This window comes from Anas platyrhynchos, chromosome 5 (genome assembly GCF_047663525.1).
Source record: "Anas platyrhynchos isolate ZD024472 breed Pekin duck chromosome 5, IASCAAS_PekinDuck_T2T, whole genome shotgun sequence".
Taxonomy (NCBI): Eukaryota; Metazoa; Chordata; class Aves; order Anseriformes; family Anatidae; genus Anas; species Anas platyrhynchos.
The window spans coordinates 17588044-17613398 of record NC_092591.1 but is presented as its reverse complement, the minus strand read 5'-3'; positions in this window follow the sequence as shown (position 1 = coordinate 17613398).

Below are 25355 nucleotides of genomic sequence, written 5' to 3'. Positions count from 1 at the left end.
AAACACCAGATTTTGAAGTAATTAAGTAGATAGTGAGCTGCGTGTGGATTTGGAGTTCCAAAGAGCCCTGATGTTATTTGCTATTAAAAAATATATATATATGTATGAAGGCCCAAGCACTTAAAGAATTGATGTCATATGCTTCTAAACACCCCTATCAGCAGGTTACCCCTATCAGTAAAGCATTCAGAGGATCTGTAATAGTTGATAATTGAATTAAAGTTTGATATTAATAAATCCAGTTCTGGATGAAGTGGCCAAATATCCCCAATAAATGACAGAGCTGCTGATTAGGTAGAGGCTAACAAAATCTCTTAAAGCCCCTGGATGATTAAGCACAGCTGGTACCTAGTGCTAAATGAGTGCCGGTGTTGCTCTCCTTCCTGCTGCTAACAGGCAGGACCAGCACAGAGCCAGCCAGCCTGCCCTGCTCCCATCCCTGCAGCACCGACCAGGAGCCTTTACTTGCTTCCCTGAGCGCTGCTTTGCTCTGCAGAGGCAAGAACACACTTCAGAAAGCAGCATGTCCCTTCCTGGCATCAAACTGCTCAAGTCCACAAGGGGAAAAAAAAACATTTGCTACAGAAAGGGAGCATCCTGCAGCAAGAGGTTCCAGATCCCTGTGCAGACAGAAGCTGAGTGGCACCAGCAATATATAGTGATGTTAAAAAGAAAGAAAAAAAAATAATAAAGAGGTTGCAAGTTACTCTGTCCAGCATCACTAGAGGTGTTGGGCAAAGCTGGCTGTAGCTGGCAGCGAGGACGGCAGCCTCGTACACAGTAATTTCTCACTCTGGTCTTTCACAGAAACGTCATTGACTGTGAAATCTTGTATAAATCTCAGAAAAGTCACTTTCATCTCAGTTGCCTCAGATATCAACATGTGGAGAAATACTGAAAGAATTACTCACAGAACAGCCTTTTCCTGGCGCAATAATGTATCTTTTGAGATAATTAATGGTTCGAGTACAATATGAAAACTGAGCTAATCACCTAAAAATGAATCAAAATATGTTCTGAATAGTTTTATTCCTACATCTCTAAATATGAAGTTTGAAAAAAAAGATTCTTGAACAAATGTCCTATTTGCCCTATCAGCTGCAGCATTTAGAATGAACACAATATTCCAATAGGAACCAATTCAATCAACTGAGCAAGCCGTAAAAAGACATAGGGTATCATTCCCCTTTTTGCTAGGCTGCAGTGGGATTGGCAGTAGCGATGCTGACAGCACAGCAGTGCCGTAGTTATTCTGATAAATCAATATGGTGAAAAAAATGGATAGGGCTAGAGAAAAAAAGGAGCATACCTCTGCATGGGCCTGCTTTGTGGCCTTGTCTCATGGAGTATTTGTTGCCCACAAATCTATAAATACTCAACTGTGAGCTCTCTGAACACTACGTTTTCCTAGCAGTGGTAGTGTCCACCCCCAAACAAACAAACAAAAAAACCAACAAACAGTCAAAAACTCTGCCACTACACGTAGGTCTGTGTACTATGTATACCTGAAAGCACAGCCTGGAAAAGCCAGCTGTAAACCTTTTGCAGTTCAGAACTTGCCAAATGTTCTATTTATTAAGCTCTGCTTATTCTGAGCTTTCTTTACATATACATTAAAAGGAACAATTTCCTCCAGGCATCTTGGTAGGAGACAAAACATACCCAGGACTTCAGATGGCTTTTTACTGAATCTCTTTTATTAGGTAAAATACTATAAGAATGAATATTTAGCTCCACAGGTATCTGTGTGCAACATCAAAATTATCAGGGATTTTGGTATAAAATGTTAGCAATATTTTCAAATAGCCTATTTGTTTCATTAGACATTAATAGACCAAAAATTCCTGTACATGTCCACCAGGTACTCTGACAATCAGACTTACAGTGAGCATGATGCTGTCCTGCCCTACACATCTGGACTACAGACAGGTTAATTCCATCAGTACATCCAGTTAACAAGTAAAACATCTTTACACCACCAATGAGGATGCTCAATGAGGATGTTCTACAGCACAGCTAACATAAGCATAGCTAAAATGTGAAAACTGCCTTTCCAATGTATTTTCTATCAAATTGACTTCTGGAGAGGAAAGCATACAACTTGTTCACTAGCTTAAGTTACTATTCTTTTGTATATTGCACATTTGTACACTGAAAATACTATGACAAAATAATGGTCTTAAGACTACAGAACTAAGCACTCAAAATTTAGAAAATGCCCAATTAAGGTTATCTGTGAAATGCCAGTTTGGGCTGTTGCAGATGTGATTGCAAAAGATTAAGACACCGTCTTGGCTTATAGATCCTCCTACTATGCTTCCCACAGGATTTTTGCATGAAGTTTATTAAATACTTCTTTTCAACTTTCTGAATGCATTATTCTATACTCAAGTCACTTCCCACTGCACAACTCTTGTTCTGAGGACAGAATTAGTAGTTTCTTCATTTTTTCTGGTGGCACTGAAGTAGCCGAGTGCCTCACAAATACCGCTTTCATTTTTATGACACATACTGCTTTCTTTTTTCATGGCTTTTCATGGCACACGGTGAAGTAAGGACGCCCTCCTTTAACAGAAAGAACCGAGGTACGGTCACTGAAGTCCACAGTAGCATTATCAGAGAGCCCAGTTGGAGACACTTAAATTTTTCAGAGCTACTATCTCAAGCTATGCATGGCACAATCCCATCGGTACCAGGGAGCTTCCTTCATGGCCGAAAATCTGTCTAAGCTGGGTCAGGCAGTTGTCGAATGATGTACATAGAGGAAGCACCCACCCATACAGAGCTAAGTTCACAAGAAAACAGATCAGCTGCACGTTTTTTTTTCACAGCACCACCCCGATTCATGCTCAGAGCAGCTCCCCTTGTGCCAGGAAAGAGGAAGGAGCTGAAATAAATTACAGGATTTCATGTTAAAACCACATTGTAAGGGGGTTGGAAGGGAAGTAGGCAAAGAAAAGTGGTACAGAAACTCAGTTCTGGCACTCCCTAACTCTGAGGCTTAGCTTTGCCCTTTCCCTGCCGTTTCAATCCTCTACTTTACTACTCGCTCACAGCAGCGTGAAACCGAACCGCGCTCCCAGCACAGGAAACTCCACCATGCAGCATCCCGGTGACACCCCCTGTGTCACCCCAAGCCTCAGCCTGCAGGTTCAGCACAGGCCTGAGGTGACCCAGCCCATGGCTTTCGTGGGCACTCGCTGACTGCAGAGCAAGGGTGGCTTCGGGGGCTGTCGGAGGTACTTGGGGCTGCAGGAGACTGAGCGTTGGTGGCTGTAGGTTCCTACGCTCATCCACTGACACCCTGACCCCATAGCAGCTATCCTGTGCCTCTTCTGCCCCCTCCCTCATCTCAGATTTGTTCTCTACCCTCATCAGAGCCAGTTTGTTCCTCTTTTCTTCATTTCCTTGTCCCATGGTCCTCACCCCTTTTTCACCCTATCAGCCAATCTATTTCTTTAACCAGGGCTGCCAATGACACAGATCTTCCAGATCTCCGTTGCCGCCACAAGCAGCCACCAAATTTTTCATCCTAACCTGCTGGTTTCTCACCAAGTAACTTTCACCTCTGTGCTGTCCGAGATGGGGCAAGCACTCAAGTCAGAGTGTAGAAAAAAGTCCCCCCTGTGATCAGCTCGTTTGGGGTTGTAGACAGACCTGAGCCCCACTTAGCTTTCAGCGGCCGAGAGCTGTGGCTGCAAAACAAGAGACAGAGCAATTTCCCCCAGGCTTCAGGCTGGGGGTGCCCAGTCTGGGGGTATCTGGGATGTTAAATGTCTCATCTCTATTCCTTAGAGCCACAAGTTGCCTGTTCTGCAAAGAACACCTAACTGAACTTAATTCTGCTAACAGATAGCTCTAGAGTAGGAGATGCAGTTACTATTTACTAAACTGATGCAGCAGTACACCCATGCAAAAACTACAAGTAGGAAGCTCTCAGCTACAGATGTATGCCTGCAGAAAAAGTCACATAATGTCTGATTGCACTATTAAATTATTATGGTAGTTTGAAGTTTTATGAAGCAATAGTTCTAATAATGCCGTTTTAGTACTCTGTACTTATACACATTAGACCCGCTTCAATACAGTAGGTAGTCACTATATGGGGGAAAATAACCTTCCTTCATCGATGTGGCAAAAAACTTCTTCATATAAAAGCTATTGCCATTAGTGAATACGTATAAATGAAAAAGTGAAATCTAATAATATATACACCTGGGTAGATTACATTGCTTACTATGAAATAATGGAACATACTTCAGTGCTTCTACTTTTAACAGGGTAGAGAAGAATTCAGGTTCTTATTCATGATTAATAGCCTTCATATGTAAATGACTTCAAACTGCCAGTCAAATGGTGCTATTAATTTAAGGATGAAGTACTGAACTAATCTGTTTCAGATTTTTTATTATCTATCTCACGTGTCCTAATCTCTCATGTAGCTTTCGTTCCTAGGATGTTACCCAAGGGTTATAGAATCTACTTGTATAGCAATGAAGACATTTTTTTAGTGATTTACAGACTGTTAAGATAGTGTAGACCAAATTCCATACTAAATTAATTTGATCAGTTAAGACAATAACTGGAGCAGGCATTAATTGGTCATATTGGCTGAGCTACTGAGAAAATGGAACCACTTTTTTGGGCTATGGATTGAGTGCATAATATTGACTGCTAGTACTGCAGCAAAAACATTCTAACTTTATTGGATTGGTAAGTTTTTATTATTGTTATTATTATTATTTTTGCCAGAACTAGAAACACAAAATGATTTGATATCCCACTATTCCCAAGTCACTGTCTCCTGAAAACTGATAAAGGCCTCTGTTCACCCTAAAGACCATTGGCACCTCTGTTTTTTGCAGTGAAATTTTCAAAGTTCTTGGACATGTTTGTAGGCTTTCCAAGACAAACATACAGATTTTATAATGAATTGAGTACACTTTGTTTTGAGTGAATAGGTTGCTGTTAAATATTTCGGTCTGGGACTTGACCCACTTTGCAGTTTATCACCTTACAGAAAAATTTATCCCAGTTTTATATTTCCAAATATGAAAATATCCATCGCTCTTTTCAGTGAAAATCAGCAAAGGCCTCACCCTACCATCTTCTTCTGTTCCTGCACTACCACCTTGGTGTCCATGAACCATGGCAATTAAACAGGATTAGATGAACAAAGCAGATTCATCATTAGCTCAGAATTTCTTTGATTCTGGAGATGTAGGTCAGACCAAATTTTACAAAATGAGGTTTTGTGGTTTCATTTAATTTTAAAAATAAAAATACCCTCAATTTTATTTAAAAATAAAATACCCTCAAAAAAAAAAAAAAAAAAAAAAAAAAAAAAAAGCAATGAAAATAATTTAAAAAATGTTTAAAAGGAAAAAAAAAGTGTTACTGGTATAAGTAAGGCAGGAAAGCTGGACTGATGGGCTCAGGGAGGCATAAAAGACGGGTTTGTTTGGCAAAGCACTCACACAGAAGAGCTCTTTAAGGGATGATGAGAGATTTCTGTGGTGCCAGCTCTGGGAGAATCCCTGCAGAGAAGAGAGGCAAAGCAGGGGCAGAAGTGTTTGAAGGAAGATCTAAAATAGATTAAAAAAAAAAAAGGTGAAACATGCAAATGGCCTTGTGAATGCAACCCACTGCATATTACAGTGGCCCAGCCACAGAAACAAAACTGCCAAGACAAGTCTGTGTTAATCTCCCAGACTCTTTGCTTGGGTCAGAGAGGAAAGAACTGATGCAGAGAAGAAGCTTCAAGGAGTGCTCAGCCTGGACCTGTACGATGTGGACATTGGGAAAAGGCTATGAAGAGCTGACAGCATTGCTGCTAGGAAAGCTTTTCCCCTGTGCAAGCATTGCCCAGTGCCATGTCTGTTCCTGCTTGTCTGTGAGGTGAGCAGATGCGGTCACTGTCACCAGACTGCCTCTATGTTCAGTGATCATGCCTTACACCCTCCCAGTCTCCAGGATCCAGCTACTTCACTCTGGGGTGCAGAAAGACACCTGCATGGTGAGGGAAGTCGGTGCTCTGAGCCTGCCCTGCAGGTGGCCAAGCAGTCCTTTGTGATAGAGGGGACAGACAGCTTCACTCCATCCCCACACAGCTACCCACTTTGTATAGAATAAATACTACCTGATGCAGAGAAAAAGACCATGCATGAGCGTGTACTCTTCCTGGAGAGGGGAAATCTACATCCCGAATCTTTGTGCCAGCGATGCTGGCTTCACAGTAGAGAAGTTGTCAGTGGACCTAAGGCTGGTGTGCAGTCCCACATACCCTGCCATTAGTCAATGTGTGCTCTGATCAGTGGGTTTGTCCCTACTGGAATTTTTGTTCCTATTTTGTTCAGTGCTGAGTGTAGTAGTTTCATGGTGCTTCATAGCCTTATGCTGTGGGTGTATTCCTGGTCGGGAGGAGGTGGTAGAGTCCATTCTCTTGTTTCCTGCAAATCTGTGTATGGAGAAATGAGAACTTTATCATCTGAGCCTGGTAGGCTCAGTCCAAGGGTGTCTGCTGAATCAACACTTGGGACCTTGCTGCTCATATCCCAGGGGGCAGGGGCTATGCTGATTATAAATGTTGACACCAAGGAGATTACAGGCACATCCAAGAACTCAAATACATTTACTGTAAAAAACAGAGATTACAATACTCGTCAGATAGTAGCTGAGGAGGGAGTTAGGGCTTTAACCATTCCTGGAACAACAGTGAAGGTTCAAAATACAGCAGAATATTTTCTAGCTCCCCTCTTTAGCCTGTAGCCCTAATTCTTTGTTTCATCACATCAGTTTTGAAACTAGTAAAAGACTATGGAGAGGGTATAACAGGCCCCAAATTAATACTTAGTAGTGAAATCAAATGCGAACACTTTCCTCATTTTAAGTAGTTTAGCAAATGGTCTAGAAAATAGAGCATGGTACAGAGCCATTCAACATGAGCTCGTTGATTCAGATGCAACCTGCAAGAAGTTAACAAAAATTAGTGCTGGCAAATGCCCATTTGGCAGCCTGCAGAGGAGCCTTGTTTATAACTTCATCCCACATAAGTACTCATGGCTGCTGATTTCCATTCACAGACCCTGCTGTCACAGAGTCACTACGTGGCCCCCTGGCCCGGTCCTCCGGCTGCTCAGTAGATGTCCTCACTGGCAGTGGGCTGAGGGCACTGAAGCTTGAACCCCTTCCTCTGAGAACAGCCTGGACATGGAGGCCGAGGCCCAGCATGTCTCTGTGTCACAGTAGTGACTGCCACACATCCTCCCCGCTGTCCCCAGAGGCCCTTTGTGGGGACACCATGGTGCCCATGTCCCCACCTGGCTGCAAGGCCCTGGGTTGGGCACCCGGGCGCTCGCTGCCTTCTCTGGCAGCCTGTGCCATGCATTTTGCTGCTTCTGCCAGCACCAGTGCCTGACGGACCAGGCCTAAACTGGCTTGGAGAGGCCCACACAATGCTTCAGATGCTGGGGACTGCATCCTTCAAGCCTTCCCCAGCTTCTTGGCACAGCAGGGAAAAGGGATTTGTGGTATTGTTGGTATTACTATAGGAGAGAGCAGGCCGGTGTAAGCTTGAGCTCCCCGTTTGCTGCTTTTATTGCCCTCCAAGAAGAATGCAGCTGCAGGGCTGGGGCTGGCAGCCCAACCAAACCTTCCCATGCCTACCAGAGTGGCCAGCTGTCAGGCCAGGTTGTGTCAACCAGCCTGGAGCCAACCCCAGATCAGCACTTATGTCTTGTTTTTATGGCCTAGGGAAGTGTAACGGGGATGTTGGCAGGCTGGAAGGGCTGGAGAGAGCTGGTCCCAGCTCAGCAGCTCCTGTTGTTGCTGCCCTGCATGCGAAAACATGCACTGAAACATCTCACAGGTGGAGGTGGGCCATCCACAGCAATCAGCATTAAGCATTTGTATCCAAAGACCCCAAAGCTTTAGGCAAATTCAAATTTAAACTTGTAAGAGGTCTCTTCCTTTTAAATGAAACACCTCTGTTCCCCTCCTCACATCCCGGCACAGCACTTTTGAAATTCAGATGCAAACAGAAATTTCATACCTTTAAATCTCCTGCCCTCCAACTCATTACAGCATGACGTGTATGCTGTCCTTTTTTTTTTTTTTTTCTTTTTTTTTTTTCCTTTCTGCTGGATCAGGATGAACATCTGTAATGCTTTTATGACTCTCTTATATAAGTATTATCAGGAAAAAATACTAGGAAAGAAATTAAGCCAAAGGACAATGCCAGCAGAAGAACCAAGAGGTAGGAATAGGCTCAGGATAAACTTACATTAAAAATTAAAGATTTCCTGGCATTGGAAAAGTGTAGCTGTGGAGCCACCTTTCTGTAAGTAGCCATGGAAGAAGTGTTGGCTAATTTTTGCTCAAGTCTTAAGGAGAATAGATGGTGGTATTGCCAAAATACCACTACAGTTGACCCAAGCCTATCTGCTGTCTTCATAATGGTGCTTACAGTGGAGTTACATAGCCAGGACTGTCTATTACAGTGTTTTTCAGGAGTCTTAGGGCAAAAATTGGTGTCTTCCCACTGTTCAGTCAATCTCCCTGACCTGTACAGCTCCTTTCCTTAGGAAAAGTCTCCCTCTTTTTTTTTTTTTTTTAATTTGCATAGTGCTGTATTTTTTTACTATTCCTTAGCAATCACAGGTTCTGCTCACAGCAAACTAATCAGAAGAGGAGCTTTTAATCAAAGCCACTGAATTCTGGATATCTTGTGCAGCTCCATTGTTTTCTTCCTGTTAAAAACCTCCAAGTGCTTTGCGATGATGTTATTAGTAGACTGCCTGCCTGCATAAAAACAACATTATCACATTATTTCCATATGTCTTAATTATCATCTCAGCTTCTGTCTTCTTTTTGTCTTTTTTCAGATAACTACCAAAGTTTCTTAAATGTGTACTCAGGTCAGTGGACTCAAGAGCTAATGGTCAAGGAGGAGGATTTATTGGGAAGTAAGAAGGGCTTAATATGGATTTATTAGCCTCTTTTTGGAGAGGCTCAAGCCTGGTCTGAGGCAATAGTGACAGGTAAGTCATTACCACATGCCAAACATTTAATTTTTTACTGCAACAAATTTGATAGTGACAGTTGACTTCCCAGAGGGCAAGTGGCCTCTTATGAACATTGTCTTCACTGTCAGTTTTGTTGGATGTCTTGAAGGACAAGCTGAGAACTAATTGGAAGCTGGATACTGAAGGGCTCATACATAAGGATGAGCTCTGGGCCATGGATATGTGGGGTAAGGAAACCTGGTGTTACTACTTCCAAGCTATATTTGTGGCTGGGTAATTAGAAGATTTCAATCTTCAGGGGTGCACAAACTCTGTTATCCACCCAGCCATTCTCTGTGAATTATTCACAACTCATTTAAAAAGATAAGAGAATGAAATATAAGATGTATGCACATAAATCATAGCAAGATCTTGCCAGTACCTGCTATGGTCAAGAATGAAAAACAGTCTCCATTATAATCTCTTTTTCTCACGCGTTCCTAACTTAGAAAATAAAATAAAAATAGAAACAACTTTGAAGCAAATATATTTGATTTGGTTGCTCCCCAAGGATAATATTTGGGGGAACTTTTATATTTAGGAAAAGACTGTCATTTTTTGCCTTCAGCCAGAAGTGTTTTTTTTTTTTGTTTTTTTTTTTTTTTTTCCCTTTAGAAAGAAAACAAACAAAGAAATTAAATGCAAACTGGTCAAGTCAACAAATGCCAGGATATGCAAAAGGGAAGTTTCTAATGGCCTTATTGTCTGACACTGCATTTTGTATTTCTCTCTGTTAGTTTTAATATTAAGTTAAATAAAATAATATCTGCAATTTAACTCATACATTGCAGACTATCCAGGAGGCAATGTTTTCAAAGTCAACAATAGTTGAAAAGTTGAAGTTGAAAAGAGTTAAGGAAGTGCAGAGTGACAAGTATTTTTGAATAATCTGGCCTCTTTCTTAGGTAGTCAAGTCTTACCTCGGTGAATAGAGGAAGTATCACTCTCCCAACAGCTTTGCCCTCAGAATAAAGTTGCTGAGATGGTCTTGCTGCATTTTGAGCTTTAAAAATTTCCTACATTGCAGTATTTTGAAGTTGTGTACGTTTTCTCATTATGATTAGGTAATGTGCAGTGCTATGCTAAGAAAAAAAAAAAAAAAAAAAAAAGGTGGGAATTATGCACTCAGAGAATAAAATGATCCATTAAAACAATACATGTATTAATGTGAATTTCAATGAATATTTAATATAACAAGAACGTCACTTTGAGTTACAGTTGACATACACAAGCAATCCCATTGACTGTAATTGAGGGCAAAATTTGCTTCTTTTCTTTCCCTTAACAAACTGTTCATTAAATGGTAGTGAGTTCTCTACTGAACCATGTGGCACTTAAAAAGACCAGTATCTTCATTGCTCATTTATGATTTCTGCTGAAAGTCTCCATTAGAGTTGCCATTTTACCTTACGTTAGCAAATGTACTAATGGAATTACCTTCTTCTGGGCCATTTTTTACTTTGCAACAACAGTTTCCATGTTTTGTTTTAATTTTATTTCTGCCTCTTCTAGCTGGTTTTCTAATGAGTTTCTCTGTGTGAAGTCAAGGGCTTAGGAGTCTGGATGCTGCAGGAGATGCAGTGCTATTCTGTAAATCCAGTGCTCACCTGGAGTTAGAGGATGCAAGGTCACAGACCAAATGAATTGAGCAAACTTACAGGTGTAGTAATCTCCTCGCACTGAAATGCATAGAACATATTGTTCCCGTTGAGAAACTAATTAATTAAAATAAGGAAAACAATTAGAATTGGTGCAGTAAATGGAGTCATAACATTATAGAAGGATCAGGCTCAGGGATTTGGCTCAGGTCCTATAGTTCACAAAGCTGTGTGTATAGTCTAACAAACTCCAAGTTGCCGGCAGTGTTCACAGACAATGAGACTGGGGGCTTTAATGTCTCTATGTATTTTACAATATGAAAATACTGCAAAATCATGTACATGTTTTGATCACCATGGCACTGATGGTGATAGTTATACTGGTGGCTTGAGAGCGTGCAGCTTTCTTATGCTGGGGAAATGGTAATGGTGTTCACCAGCATTTGGACTAGCTCTTACAGATGCTGTATCCCCTTAACCATAATTTATGTTAACAGGTGATGTGGACACTGAGTACTTGTAACTGCACTGATGGAGTTGATATTATGAGATGCTCAGTGAGCCTATGAGATACTGGAGTCAGTGAGAGGCAGTGTCAGCTCCTGGCTGGCCTGAGCCATTGCAGAGCACAAATTAGGACTTATCTGCTTCTCTGCACTTCTCCTGAAAACGCCTGCTCTTTTGTGCTGGCTAGTTGTTATTGTTCTTTATTATTGCTTGTAACAAAGTAACGCATTAATCAAAGAGAGTGTTTTTATAATCATATCAGAGTAGTGATTTAGTATGACATCTTATTTTTTGGATGGGGGGAGGGAGGATTTTAAAAAGCTTCAGTCATCTGGAATGAAAACATAGTAAGTGGTGCAGTCCCTGCACCCATTTAAAGGCTGAAATATGCCATGTCATATATAACCGTTGGACAGTTTATTTATTTGGAATAAACTATAGAGGAATTGCTCACATTAGAGTGATGTTTGGCCAGAACACTATTTTTTTTTTTTGGACTTGAGAAGAAAATAGAGTGTTTTCCTTGCTGCTTGTTTCTGGGCCTTTCTTCCTCTCCACACATTTCCCTGATCTGCTGGCTTCCTTTCATGGCTACCACAAGCCATGCGATTTAAGGAAAGACCTACAGATTGGACTGCTGTATATCTTACTACACACCTATACTCAGACAAAATGAAAGGCAGTGTTCGGGGATAGATGGAGCCTTCTGACTCTTGATCAGACCCGATGGAGGACTTTGTGAAGGCCTGGAAACCTGTCTAGGCTGAGGGTAAGAATCGGAGGACGCATACATTTTTCCTCCATTCTTTAGTCACATGAAAACGTCAGGGTTTGAGCTTTGTCTGTATCTGATAGTCTTCTTCTGGGTATGTTACTTCTGTGTTAGATGACAGAAGAAGTCCACATACCACTGAAACTAAAGACAATTCTTCAAGAAGATGAGAGTCTATGGAGATGCTGCCCTGCTGGCAGCAAGTCCAGTACTGTGCACACAGAGCCAGTTCTCGGTGCCTCTTCCAAATTCCTCCTTCTTGTAGCTTCTGCTGCTGTTTTCCTGGCATGTTGCTCTGAGTCGCAGCTGCAGTGGAGGTCCTTGCTCAGTTTCTCAGTGTGGATTGCAGATGTCCAAAGCTGTGGCAAGAGAAGTCCCAGAAGTTTCCTGGGGAGTGCGCAGATTCAGGGGCTGCTAGCATTTGTCAGGAGAGGGGCTGGACCTAGGAGGTATCCAAAGTTTTTCACCCCTTAGGACCTGCTTGTTCCCATGAAAGTCATAGCAGAGTTCAGATGCAATTTTGTTTACTTCACATAAAGCTTACTTAAATTTGAAGCTGAGACCTAGCTCTATCTTTTTCTGCCATACAGAACATGGGGTGAACATAGCATGTTCCCTAAAATGCCAGATGCATTTCTGAAGGGTTACAAAGACCTGTGAGATGTGTAAATAATAACTATAAACCTCCCGAGACTTGGTAATATTTTAACCAGTAGTCCTTCTTCAGGCTAAAGAAAAATCCTGTCTCACCTTGCGACTGCACACATAGCACTGGTGTGATTCATCATGCTTCCCTTCTTTCTCAGAAGCTGCCTTCACAGCCGTTTGGTCCTCATATGTTCTTTCAGAGAACTGAATTGGGCATCTTTTCAGAATTACAGAGCAAAATGTTCACACCATAATCACAAGATGGAAGAAGCTTTTTTTTTTTTCAGGCACTTGGGCATATTCATTTGTTCTCTACAATGTATTTTCCAGCCTCAGTGGTGGATATGATACTCAAAAAAGAGTTAATGGCTTATCTGCAGTTGCTAGGTAATGCTGTCTTGTCATTGGGACCACTTACTAGTTAGTGACAGCCTTTCTGATGATGTAATGCTTAAATAGTAATTGTGGAGTGCATTAAATTACCTTTTTATTTTTCTTGCTTCTTTTAGAAAGCTAGGAAATGAAACATAAAAGCCTGCAGCATTGTGATATTATGGCTGCATGGATAAATCAACCAAATGCCAGAAAATACAGAAGCTGAACATTAGTCTAAGGAGACATCTTCAGCTCTGAGAGAGTGAGCTCTCTTGATAATGTGTTTTAATACAGCTTTTGGTAGAAAGTACAGTTGCTTCGTAGTTCTTCAAGCAATGTAGATTGAAATGACTGGTTCAAGTGATGGGTCACTATAATAATAAACATGGAAAATTCAAATGGGCTTTATAGCAGTTGATAATTCCTTTGCTTGCTTTCATTTTATTTTTCACATTTTTGTTTAATTCAACAGTCAGAGCCACACTCATAAAACAACAAGCACTGTTTGGATTTAAATTACTTTTGGACTCAGACCAAACTGCTCAAAAACACATGTGGACCGAGGTGCAGCCAAAACTCATGCAGTCAGGTCAGCTCCAGAGGTGCATTCTTTGGATATCAGATTTGAAGTAATTGCTAATTTGTTCCTAGGTAACAGGAAAACACATTAAAGTGAATAAAACTATTAAACAAACATTTCCTTCTAATTTCTGTTCAACTGATTCAGCCAAGCGTTCCAGCCCATAACCCTCCTTTCCTAGCCCAAGAAGTACTGAAGGAGGGATCTGACACTCACTGGGGTCTTGCACCCTTAAAATCCTCAGAGTTGGAGAGATCCATTGATCCTGGCTTTGGGGCACCCCACCAATGCTTGTTCCCTCAGCCTCCTGTGATCCTCTCCTTCAAACCCACTGCCTGTTCCCAGTTGCGTATGGATCAGGGCTGCTTTGCTAGTATCTTTCCTAAGGCTACACACCCCCAAACAAAGCTGCTTTAAAGAGAACCCACCATCATCTCAGACCATGAAATAGCATTGGGAATCTAGGACTCAGGGCAGTTAGAAAGTGTCTGGCTATCTTTTCATGCAAGCAAGGCAAATCCACTTGTGGATGCCATCCCTGAGGCAGGATCCTACCTAGATAAGAAAGCAATCACATAAAGGAGAAGTAGATACTTGTATGGCTGGCACCATGCAAATGGGCAAATGGAGAGAGAAGGTTACTGGTAAACATCAGGCTCCCTTTTTTGTGTGTGTGTATCTTCGTGTGATCATTTAGGAACCCTTTGGTGAACAACACTGTACTCTCACTCAAACATATACAAGTGTGCTGATACCAGCAGATGTGCCTGGATGTTGCTGAGATTAGCTGTCTTAACCAACAACATCAGCAAGCCAGCATCTTTGTGCCTCCCGTTTGTCAAATTAAAAGGTCCTATTCTAGGCTCTCCCTCCCTTATGTATACTCCTACATTGCCGTGCTCAGTGGACACATGCAAGGAGAGTTTTTGCTTTCTGAGAAGTGTGTGGGATTCGGTTCCAGGGTAGAACCAGAAGTCTGCGGGCTTCAACACCCAGCTTTTCCATGCCACTGAGAAAACTAGCTAGGATAATATATGCAGGCTGAAAGAAAAAGGGAAATGCATGTAACTGTATCCTTATGGGAGCCCTTCTTTGTATTTTGGGACATGCAGTCATAATAATGGTGGACACTGCGCAGACAATAAGACATGAGATGAGAACTTTCTTGTACTCAGGTTCAGCACAAATATTATTTACCAGAACTGCAATGTCCAGAGACTGTTGTAAGGGTAAATCTCATGCAACAGACCATTCAAATGCTTGTGGTAAGTACAGTGGATGCTGCTATGAAAAAGCAATAGCAGAAAAATAAATGACTCCAGATTGTGAACCACTTTAGACAGATAGAGTTTATTATCCTAAAATAAGTTTAAACCTGTATGTAGGTAGTTATAGCAGAATAAGGATGGTGAAGTACCACCATGGCTGTGGATGGCATTACCAGTTACATTTGATTCCCTTTGATGAGATAGGTTTCATCCTACTCACTCATTTGTCTCATCTCAAAAAACAATCCCCTTACACCGATACCTGACATGCAATGCATCACCCTGGCTGAGAGAAAGAACAGGGTTTTAAAGTTGTCCCATTTTGCACTCGTGTTTTTACCGAGACAGAGCAGATGGCAGGGACATGCCCGTTACACCACTGAGCCACATCCCAAGGTGTCACGTCCATCCCAGGGGGCTGCCAGAGTCTGGTCTACTGCTCATTTCTTCATGTCTGGACCCATCATCAACAGTGGTGCCTTGTTTAATGTATGGGAAGCATCTGAGGCAGTTAAAAAAACATTAAACACATTAAGGAAAGAAGGTTTAGCTCCACAAATCGAGGCTTGCAGGAATCATCCCAGGACCACTCATTTCCATCCATGTAAGTAACAAATTCCCAACAATTCTGATATAGAGCAGTAAGAGATCGCACTGCATTACTAATGAAACTGAACTATCACTTTGGTACTCTTTTAAAACACTTTTCGCTCTGTGGATCAGTGCTCTGCACAAACATCAGTTACACCAGCACACACTTATAACCACAGTGGCTGAGCTCCCTGCCTGCTATACCAGCAATCTTTGTTGCCCCTACCTTACAGAGAAAGGACATAGCATACAAACAGGCTGCTTGCCCTCACCCAACTATAAATCTTGGCACAAAGCATGGCCCTGAATAATTAACCTGACTTGTGATGTACCTTGAAATTAAATCCGATGGTTAACATCTAGCCTTATGGTCTAACCATGAATAACTGCAGTGACCTGGATACCACCTGCAGTGCTCCTGGCAGTGCAGCTCTCAGGGCCCTGTGTGCAGCTCTTGTGTCTAGGTGTCTCCTCTTCAGCTTCCTTTGGCTTGGGAGAGCCAGAACCTTGTCCTTATTGCTTGACTTTGTTGGAGTAAGATCGGCCTGTGCTTCAGCTAGCACAAGAAATACATAGATTAAAACAAAACAGTGGCATAAACAGATGTATTTCCCAGCCTATGTTTTCTAAGAGTTATCTGAGCTTAGGTCAGTGTCTGTTCAAGGTCTTTCAAGCCACTTTGTGCCTTCCACACAGATCCACAAATCTTACACTTTTTTGCAATCATTTCCTTTGACCATGGCTTATTCTGGAAGTGAAAAGGTCTTAGTTAATACAAAAGCCTTCCTCAAAGATTCTTTTTCTCCATACTCACAGTTTGCCAGGCTAATGACTTCCAGCATCCACATCTGCCACCTGTTTGCAACTGTTGGCATTTTCTGATTTCTGCCATGGCCACTACAGCTGCTCCACCTCACCTCCTGGCCAGCTCTGAGGAGCCTCACCATGACACCACGACACCAATACACCACGGCACCATGGCACCATGACACCTTGGCACCATGGCACCATGACACCATGACATCTTAGCACCATAACTGGTGGTGTCCATCTGATATGGGAGACAATGGCAGGCAGGCTCTCCTGGGTCTTCCCTCACTTAACAGTTGCTGAGCATAACCCAGCTGCATTCTCCAGGTCTGATTCTAGGTTGGGGCACAAGTGTTTTGCCCTCCTCCCAGTTCAGCAATAGTTTCCTTCACCAAAATCCTCATACAGTAGCTGTGTCTGCGTGCTCAGGACTGGGCTTGTGACAGGTTATTTCTATTCCGTACATGTACCAGGACATTCTCATCCACTGGCTGCAAAGGTTTATTTCTGCCTCTCCCCTCCTCACAAAAACTGTAATTTGGGAAGCAGATTTCATTTTGGTGATTCTGTCTGACTGTTTATTATACTGGATTTCTAAGGCACTTATGCTTGGCTCGGCGATTCCTCAGAAAGGGAATGGTGCCTATTGTAGTTAACCCTGTAAAATGTCTAATGAATAATTAAATAGCATGTTGTCTGTAATTCAGCTTTGTTGGTTTGGTCAGTCAATTGCTGGTTGCTGCTCCTATCAGACAAAAACCTTGCCATGAAGCTTGTTTAAAATTCAGCATTTGCTAATTAGCATTGTTCCGAATGTAATTCTAAGTGTCACTTCTTCAGGCAATTCAAGAGAGCAATGTAGAACTTCAGTGTCTCTATGGAGACCATCTATAATTTAAAAGACAGAAACAACAGTTTAATGCCTTGTAATACTTTAAAAATCACCAGTATCTCTTTCCAAAATACCCCCAAAATACAAATAGAGAAAGGACTAAGGACTATGCCCCACTAGTACATGAAGCCAATTTGTTGAAGATCACCAAACAGTGACAGAGATGATTCACAGAAACTAGTTGAGGGCTAAGTTAAAGCACCAGGATTAGTCTCAGGGGCTTAAATTAAATACTGAATAAATATTTAAAATGCAAAAGATCAAATCGTTAGGCACATGTGCCAGCTGTAGGAAGGCAAAAGCATTTTGTTGGATTTATGCACAGAAAGACCGAGAAATGAATTCAGCAGCCCTGCTAACCATCTGGCTCACAGGACCGTAAGCCATGACTGATCTTGATTTCCAGGGCAGACGAGAAGAGGTTTGATCACCCACACCGGGCATCGTGCCTCCAGCAATGCCTGATGATGCTTCAGAGAAAAACAACATTGGGCATGACAGAAAGACAGGGTCTCCTGTAAATAACCAACAACCACACAGGCGAGCTCTGATGAATGAGTAATGTGAGATGCATGCACAAAGCTGCACACAAGTCTTATGGCTGATCAAAAACCCGACCAGGAGCTGGTCGGGGAGAGACGAGCAGGGGATGGAGATACATACAGCTCCTGCGTGTCTCAGTCCTTGCAGAAAGCACACTGATGCCTTGCAAGCTCTAACACTGTAGGCAGAGCAGAGAGCACGGCTGTGTGTGATGCAGGAAAAACATGCAGAGAGCAAATGCCATGCCAAAGCCTGGTGCATGAGGCAGCAGGTGGTGGTGGCACCACCCCAGGCATGGAGAGTGGCTTCAACCCAGGGCAAGGGGCTGCAGTGAGGGTAGGGAGCGGGCATATGGTTGGGCAGAGATGCCAACAGGTGCATGAAATTGGCTGGTAGGGTGGGAAAAATAAACTGGGAAAGGAGGAAGAGACAAGTTAGAGACTGAGCTGGGGGGGTGAGGACAGCCCGTCTCAGAGATGGGTTGGAGGCACCAGGTACCAGCAGGTCAGCTCCCTATGGATGGGGAAAATGCAGCATCCCACAAGGTCCAGCACAGTGGCAGGCAGGCTTTGGGCAAAATTGCTGTGTGCCCTGAATTTTGAAGGTAAAGGGGAACACAATGAGTACAAATCTCACTATGTAACCAGGGGGAACAGGTAGGATAAAAGGTAAGCTGCTCTGTCCAAAAGGTGTAAGCAAAAGCTAAAGAAAACTTCTAAAACCGAGTCTTTATTGCTGAAATTTCTCTATACCTTTTTCAAGGTTGCCTTGCAGCTGAGAGCTTCTGCTCTCCTAGTGTGAAATATCCTAAAATAAATAACACTATCTTCTGCAGTGGTGCATTATAATCAGAGTAGGAGGTTTTTAAAAGCCAAGCGGAAATGTGTGGTCTAATTTATAGATGACTTGATCAGAGATCAGTTTTCTTACATCCTTAAAGGTATTTTAATATAGTAGGATTTCTTATTATACCTTGTTAGATCATAGGAAATATTTACTACTCAAAATTCTTAAGGAACACATTTCATCTTATTCATTGCCATGTTTCCTTTGCCCCTTCAGCAATAAGATTCATTAGTGTCTGTAAAAATAGACATCTAATGAGATGTTTACTTCATTTAATTAAAGTCTAACATTTTCTGCCTGGAATACAATATCGACTCAGTGCTTTTTTTTCCCCTGCATTAGATACATGTTAACTACAGAACTGGATATTAACTGTGAACAGAGATTTTGTTCTTTAATACCAATAACTCTGCTCTTTATTATTCACTCACTATTCCAGCTGATGTCAGTGGAAGGACATATATAGGAAAAGCACTATCAGGTAGCTCAATGCATTTCATATTTCTTGTGCAGCAGCATTTTTTCTTGAAGAAACAAATGCTTTTTGCATGCTAGTTTTAGCATTTGGGTGGCTTATGTGATTTCTTGTCTTGTGGCATCTTCATTTGGAGCATTATAGTAGAAGCAACCATGGGATAAGGCAGTTTTTGGAAGTTCTGCTTGGCATATGATTAGCCAGGACAAGCTTCAGCTGGGAAGAAGGGCAGAGAAGGAATTTCCTCTTCAGGCTTCACTTTTGCAACTACATCTACACGGACAGGCATGCGCCTACAGCACTGGGTGGGGAAGGCAAGGATGGCTCACTGTGCTCCCTGGCTCCGTGCTTAGCTCACCTGCATTTCTTTTCCTTCCCCCTTGGTTTTCTTGCTGCCTTGATGTGCGCTGTTGTTCTGCATGACCAGTTATCAGAGCCCTCAGCAAATCTCTTGAGACACAGAGTTCGCAGAGGCTGCCGCTGCGCGCTGTGACCCTACTCTTGCAGGTGGCTGCTTGCTGGTCTCACCAAGGAGCTGTATGCATTAATCGTACACAGCTCATGATATAATTGATTCTACAATCAAATGTCCCTCTGCTCCAGCAGAGATTCAGCCAACAGTCCGTGACTGCAAAGCTGTAGCTTTGACTCTTGCCTCACAATTGTTGGTGGGTTAGGGAGCATGAATTGCTGGAAGCTCCAAACCTCTCCCTCCCTACAAAAGTGTGTAAGGGCACTGACAGTCACACCAAGCCAAACAGCAGAAGAGTTGGATCAAAACAGCTGGCTTCTGGCAAGAACCTTACCCCCGAGTGTTAATTTCTCCAATCTGCCGGTGTTTATCCTGAAATTATGCCTCATCAGCATAGCCATAATTCTGTTACTTTTTTTTTCCATTTGTTGTTGTTGTTGGTTAGTTGTTTTCTGTGGATTAGCTTTAATTGACCAGAGAGGAAAAAAAAAAAAAAAAAGGCAAAAAAATCCTTCATCAAAAATAATACCTTCTTCCACTGCCAGCAAGGGTTTCATGCGTCCATGCAGCTGGGATCAGCTGGAGCTGTAGCGCAAAGGCATCCTGCCTGCAGCTGAAGAGGCCCCACCTCTCTAATCAGACTTGTGTACATTTTGAAAACAAAAAATTAGGTTCCCTCTTCATTCAATTTTCTTTCCTTTCTGTCTGCTGATATAAATAGATACAGGATATGTCTTAAGAGTCTGCATGATGCCTTCTGACCCACTGGATTGCACTTGAGATAGCTGCTTCAGACCTCTCTTTTAATATGTCTCTTCCACTTCAGACTAAGTCAGCTATTATTTTGTTAAGAATATTAGAAGTGGTTTTTTAAATGTAGTAAATTAAAACTTACCAATTCTTATGTGCCTTTTCTTCCTTTACAATGACATTGTTTGGGCAATACATCAAAAAAAAAGCCTTGCTACATTGATGTATGGCACCAATCTATCATAAGAGCACTATATTTTTGGTGATGTATTAGAACAATGCATCATTAAAACATCATTGATGTAGATATATATTACTCAGCTACTGACTGGCTACCAACAATATATACGTATGGGGACCTAGGTTTAATGCGTTATATCAAAAGTGCATGGGTTTGAATATAAAATAATAATATCTGAATGCTGCTAAGAATGGTGTGAAATTGTATATTAATAGGTATAATGAGAGTCTCTGCAAGACATTTCAATTAAAAAAAAAAAAAAGCTGAATTAATGAAGTGGTGGAAGCTGCCCTTCTGCCACCCACATTGTTTTCCTGTTCCAGAATGGGCCAGAAAGGAACGAAAAAGGCAGAATGAAAAGATATAGGGCAATAGTCCAAAGGCATAACTGCCTCCCACGGCTTTGATGGGAAACAGGAAACATAATAAAAGCAAGTGAAAATTTAAATGGAGAGAAGCAATACCATTCTTTCAGGATTTGCTTATGGCTTTTGGTCTTTTTAATATCGCTGACTTTGAAGTTAAAACAGGGTCTCTGATCTTTAATAAACTGAAGTGAGGTGGACCACTAGTGTAGGCACTAATAAAAAGAATGAAAGGGAAGCATGACTGTATGTGATTCATTAGTTTCTAGCAAATTATATGTTTTTGTCCTGGAGCATTTGTTAAATTCCCTTTCTTTTCTAGAATGATTCAGTTTGCCCAAATCAAAATATGGGGTCACATCTGTTGAGGAAAAAACTTGTTGACAGAGCCCTTCATAGACGATTTCCAGTTGTGCCTGAATGTAAGATGCACCTGCAGTTTCTTAACATTGTCAGCTCTTCCTGACCCTCAGCTTTTGGGAATACTGAGGAAATATGGGGGGGGGGGGTTAGGGACAGGCGGTAGCATTTGTTAGAATGGGTTCTTTTTACTTACTAATAGGTAAAGGCAGAAGTTGTGTTACAAAACCCTGTCCTTGTTTTTGTAGGGATTCTAAATGACTGACCTGAAAGGTATTTTTTTTTCTGTTGTCTGCTCTTAATTTTACATGGTGAGAATTCTTTAAAAACACTCATTATTTTCATCTCATAGCCTACCTCTGAACTGTAGAAAGATTAACTAATTTTTCAGCAGCTATTACAGCAAAGCATAACAACTTTTGTCCAAGTTCATAGCAGTGAATTTCCAAGTAATGTCAGAGCTGGGATTATAGTCAGCAGGGTCCTGCCATGTTTTAAACCATATTTACCTTCTGGAACTGCCAGCCATCCTTCACATTTGGTAGCCATGCTTTATCAGTCTGATTTCTTGTGTTACCACGTTACTAGCTCAGCCAAACTTTCAAACCCACTATTGTAGCAGATCAGATTAAGGTCAGTAACATACAATATAAATCACTTATTCCCAATCTGTCTTTAATCCTAAAGAACAAAGTGGATGGTTTTGCTGGAAAAAGGCATCCTGTTGATAAGGATAACCTAAACCCTAGAGTAATCTCTAAGGTGCAGATGTACCCTGGTCTGTAAAATGAGAAAGCTACCTGCTAATATTAGGCTGAGTCAGGATGTGTCATGGTTCAGTGATGAAGCTGCAAACTGTTCGGCTACGTGAACAGGAGGAGAGAGACCACAGGCCAGGAGCATGAAGCAGCAGGTTTGGCAGCCTGGGGAAACCACTGGGTAGCAGTTTATAATGACAGGGGAGTGCTCCCAATGTCTGAGGTATCACTTCCAACACAAAGACCCTTCCCTGTGTACAGCCTTGAGTACATCCTAAACTCAGTCACAGCACTCAGCATTGCCAGGCACTGGTTTAGCACCCACCCTGTCACTGCCAATAATTAACTTCCTTTTCCACTGCAAGAGCACACCACATCAGTGAGCATCATTGACACAGTCAGGTGGCAGCAAACGTTTTGGTTCTGGTGTTCATGGTGAAGTGTAGGACATGGAGAATAAGCTGCCTAGTAGGTTAAATGTGTCATCTGGGAACATGACATGGATGTAAAAATTCAGTGATACAGGGCATCGCAAGCCCATCTGTTCTTTGTGCAGTTCAGACTGTGTTTTTTTCTCATGGCTTTCAGCAGGTTCCTCAGGTTTTCTGAGCATCAGGTTCCCAGTCTGTAAAATCAGCCTCACAGGCTTTTGTCATGTCCTGCATAGGAGAGCATTAAAGATTGATTCTTTCTTGTTTGAAAATTGCTGTGAAGATGAAAACTGCCATATAAATTCTGCCTATTGTTCCAGTGGCCTCCTGATTTCAAAGGCTGCTGGGGTTAAAATGGTAGGAGACTGATTTAAGTGGAAATCAAGATGTGCTGTGCCTGATGTGGGAGCCAGACAGACCATGTTCACCAGCAGCAGCCTGAGTGAGAGCGATGCTCAGAGAGATGATACAAAAAGCTCTTCAATACCATAAAGGCACACATAAAAAAATCTCATTACTGCCTCTTGCACTCTCTAGCCACCATTTCTACAACTCTATTGGGCTTTGGCAGCAGCGAGAAACATGTTAATGAAACAGAGCAGTATCTGGACCATCTGGAAAGGATATTGTGTCAGGTTGTATGATGAGATATACAGACATCCTTTGGAGGGTGCCAAGGGTGAGACAATAATACGCATGCTTATAATAAAAGCCCTGCCTTTGCAAGCAGATAGCAAAGCACCAGAGGGGCAAAGAGGTGGAGAGAGAAGCTCATGCTGTGATGGGCAGCGACTCTGCCAGAGCACAGGGAAGGAGCTGGCAAATGCTCTGTCGGTGCCTTGCACAAAACCCATCCAGGTAAGAGGAATGGAGCAGCAATGTGACTGACTCCAGGGTGCTAGCCCGGGCTGGAGCCAGCACACAAACCATCCTCCTGCACCCAGAGGACGGTGCAGCTGCTTGCCACTGCCAATGGGAAACCTGGTGCAGGAGAGGCTCCAGAAACTTTAGCTCAAATTTTCTCTTTAATAACCAGTGTGATTAAGTTAAGAGGGCTAATTAATAGCCCTGAAAATGCATCGTTAATTACAAAACAGCATCAACTCACTGAAGCCCAGGTATGTTGGGCACTCGGTTGGATGAAGAGCCCCAGTCTCAGCTACCTGAGCCAGCTGCCAGCCTGGGCACTGCAGGCAGCACCGAAAGGGCCTGGGGAGGGGAAGGCCACGCATGCTGTGCTCGCCTCCCTCACCTGGATGAGGGGGAGAAGAAACCCTGTGAAGTGCTGGGCAACAACCCCACTTATGGAGCATGCTCTAACTTGGTCTTACAGTGTTATTACCAACCCTTCTCTGCGTCATGGCTGTGTCTGTTGGGGAAACCTCTGACAAAACCCAGGGCCCACTGGAAACCATGTAGAAGCACATGAAAAAATGCCATCTGAGGGGTGAGAAGCTGCAAACGGTGCAGTATGCTGTTTTATTTTGACTATAGTTTTGCGTCCAGGCTGCTGTGCCATGACACACACATGGGAGCAGCTTTGTGGTGGACACAGGTCTTGTAACCTACCGAGGTTTGGCCATGTTCCCTGCAACCATCCTTACCCTCCACACAGTGAGGGGACTAACAGTAATTAATGAAGACATTGCCCTTTTACCATGCCTTTCATTCATTATGAGTATGAATGAGCAAAGCCTCCCGACCCCGCTGTGAGGTAAGAGTGATGGCTTTCCCCATTTTATGGCTGGATAAGCAAAGGCCTGTGGAGATGAAAGGCTGGCTGTTCCCAGCCTTGCATGAGTGGGCCAGGGGAGAGGCAGAGGCAGGGAAGTCTTTCCTTTCCTCTCACTGCAGCTCACCTGCATAGCCTCTCCTGGATGACGTGTTCTCCCCGGAATGAGCTTAGCAGCTCTGAGATGCCTGCCTGTTACCCTGGAGGGACAAAACCATGCCTCCTACCACCAGCAGCAAAGGGAACACACGCTGGGACAATAAAGCAGCACATATAGCTGGGAAGATGGTGCAATAAAGGACAACCTATTTTAAGTAGTATTTCCAAGCACTCCTGCCTGCACTCCCACCCTGCCCCTGGCCGGTAGCTCTTTGAAAAGCCTCAGGTGACCTGCAGGCACATTGTTCAGAACTGTTTCTGGATGAGAACTGGTGCCCAGAGAGACCACAAGGCTTGGGGATAACTGAAGCGAACAGTTATCACTAACTGAAGTGAGTAGGCCAAGCTTGTTATCGTCTGAAAAAAAAAAGGGAAATGATCAGGGTCAAGACATTGGAGTGACTGTTCATAGCTGAGCTGTCTTATTAGATCATTAGCTCCAATTTTTGGCCCAGATGTTGTAGCAGATAAAATATGACATAAATTTTCCATAGAAAAGCTGCCTTTGGGCACTCCAGTGTCCGTCGTCAGCGGCGCACGCAGTCATTTAATGTTCCCTCTGGGCTTCCAGGGTAAGCATGGCCTTTATGTAACATACCTACGCACATGCACATATGTGCAGGAGGGTTTGGGAACAGTTTCACTGAATTCTGTGTGGGAAATCAGCCTACCTGAGTGCTGTGTTGAATTTCTTCGCAGTTGTGTTGCTGCTCATCTGGCACAGCTGTGGCCCTCCCTGGCAGACTGACTGTGTGTGCCTGCTGCAGCAGTTTCATGAAAAAAAAAGCCTTTCTGCTGGCACTGCTGCATTCTGCAGCCCTCTCCTCCCCTGAGAGGCTTTGGATGATACAATACTTACCACAGTTTCACTTGTTACTGCTTTTTCATCCAGCAAGATAAATGATCATGAAGACTCGCTTTGCCTTCCTCTGAGCACAGCCTCCTCCATGTATAGTGAAGATAAATATTCAGGCAAGTCAGTCATCTCAAAAAACATCTAGGCAAGAGTTCACATTATTTTAAAAACTCCCTGCCTGACACTGTAGTGGCAATTGCCACAGAAAAGCCTATAAACAAAATAAACAAATGTAATACCATGGAGAATTGGGAGAAGAAAGCA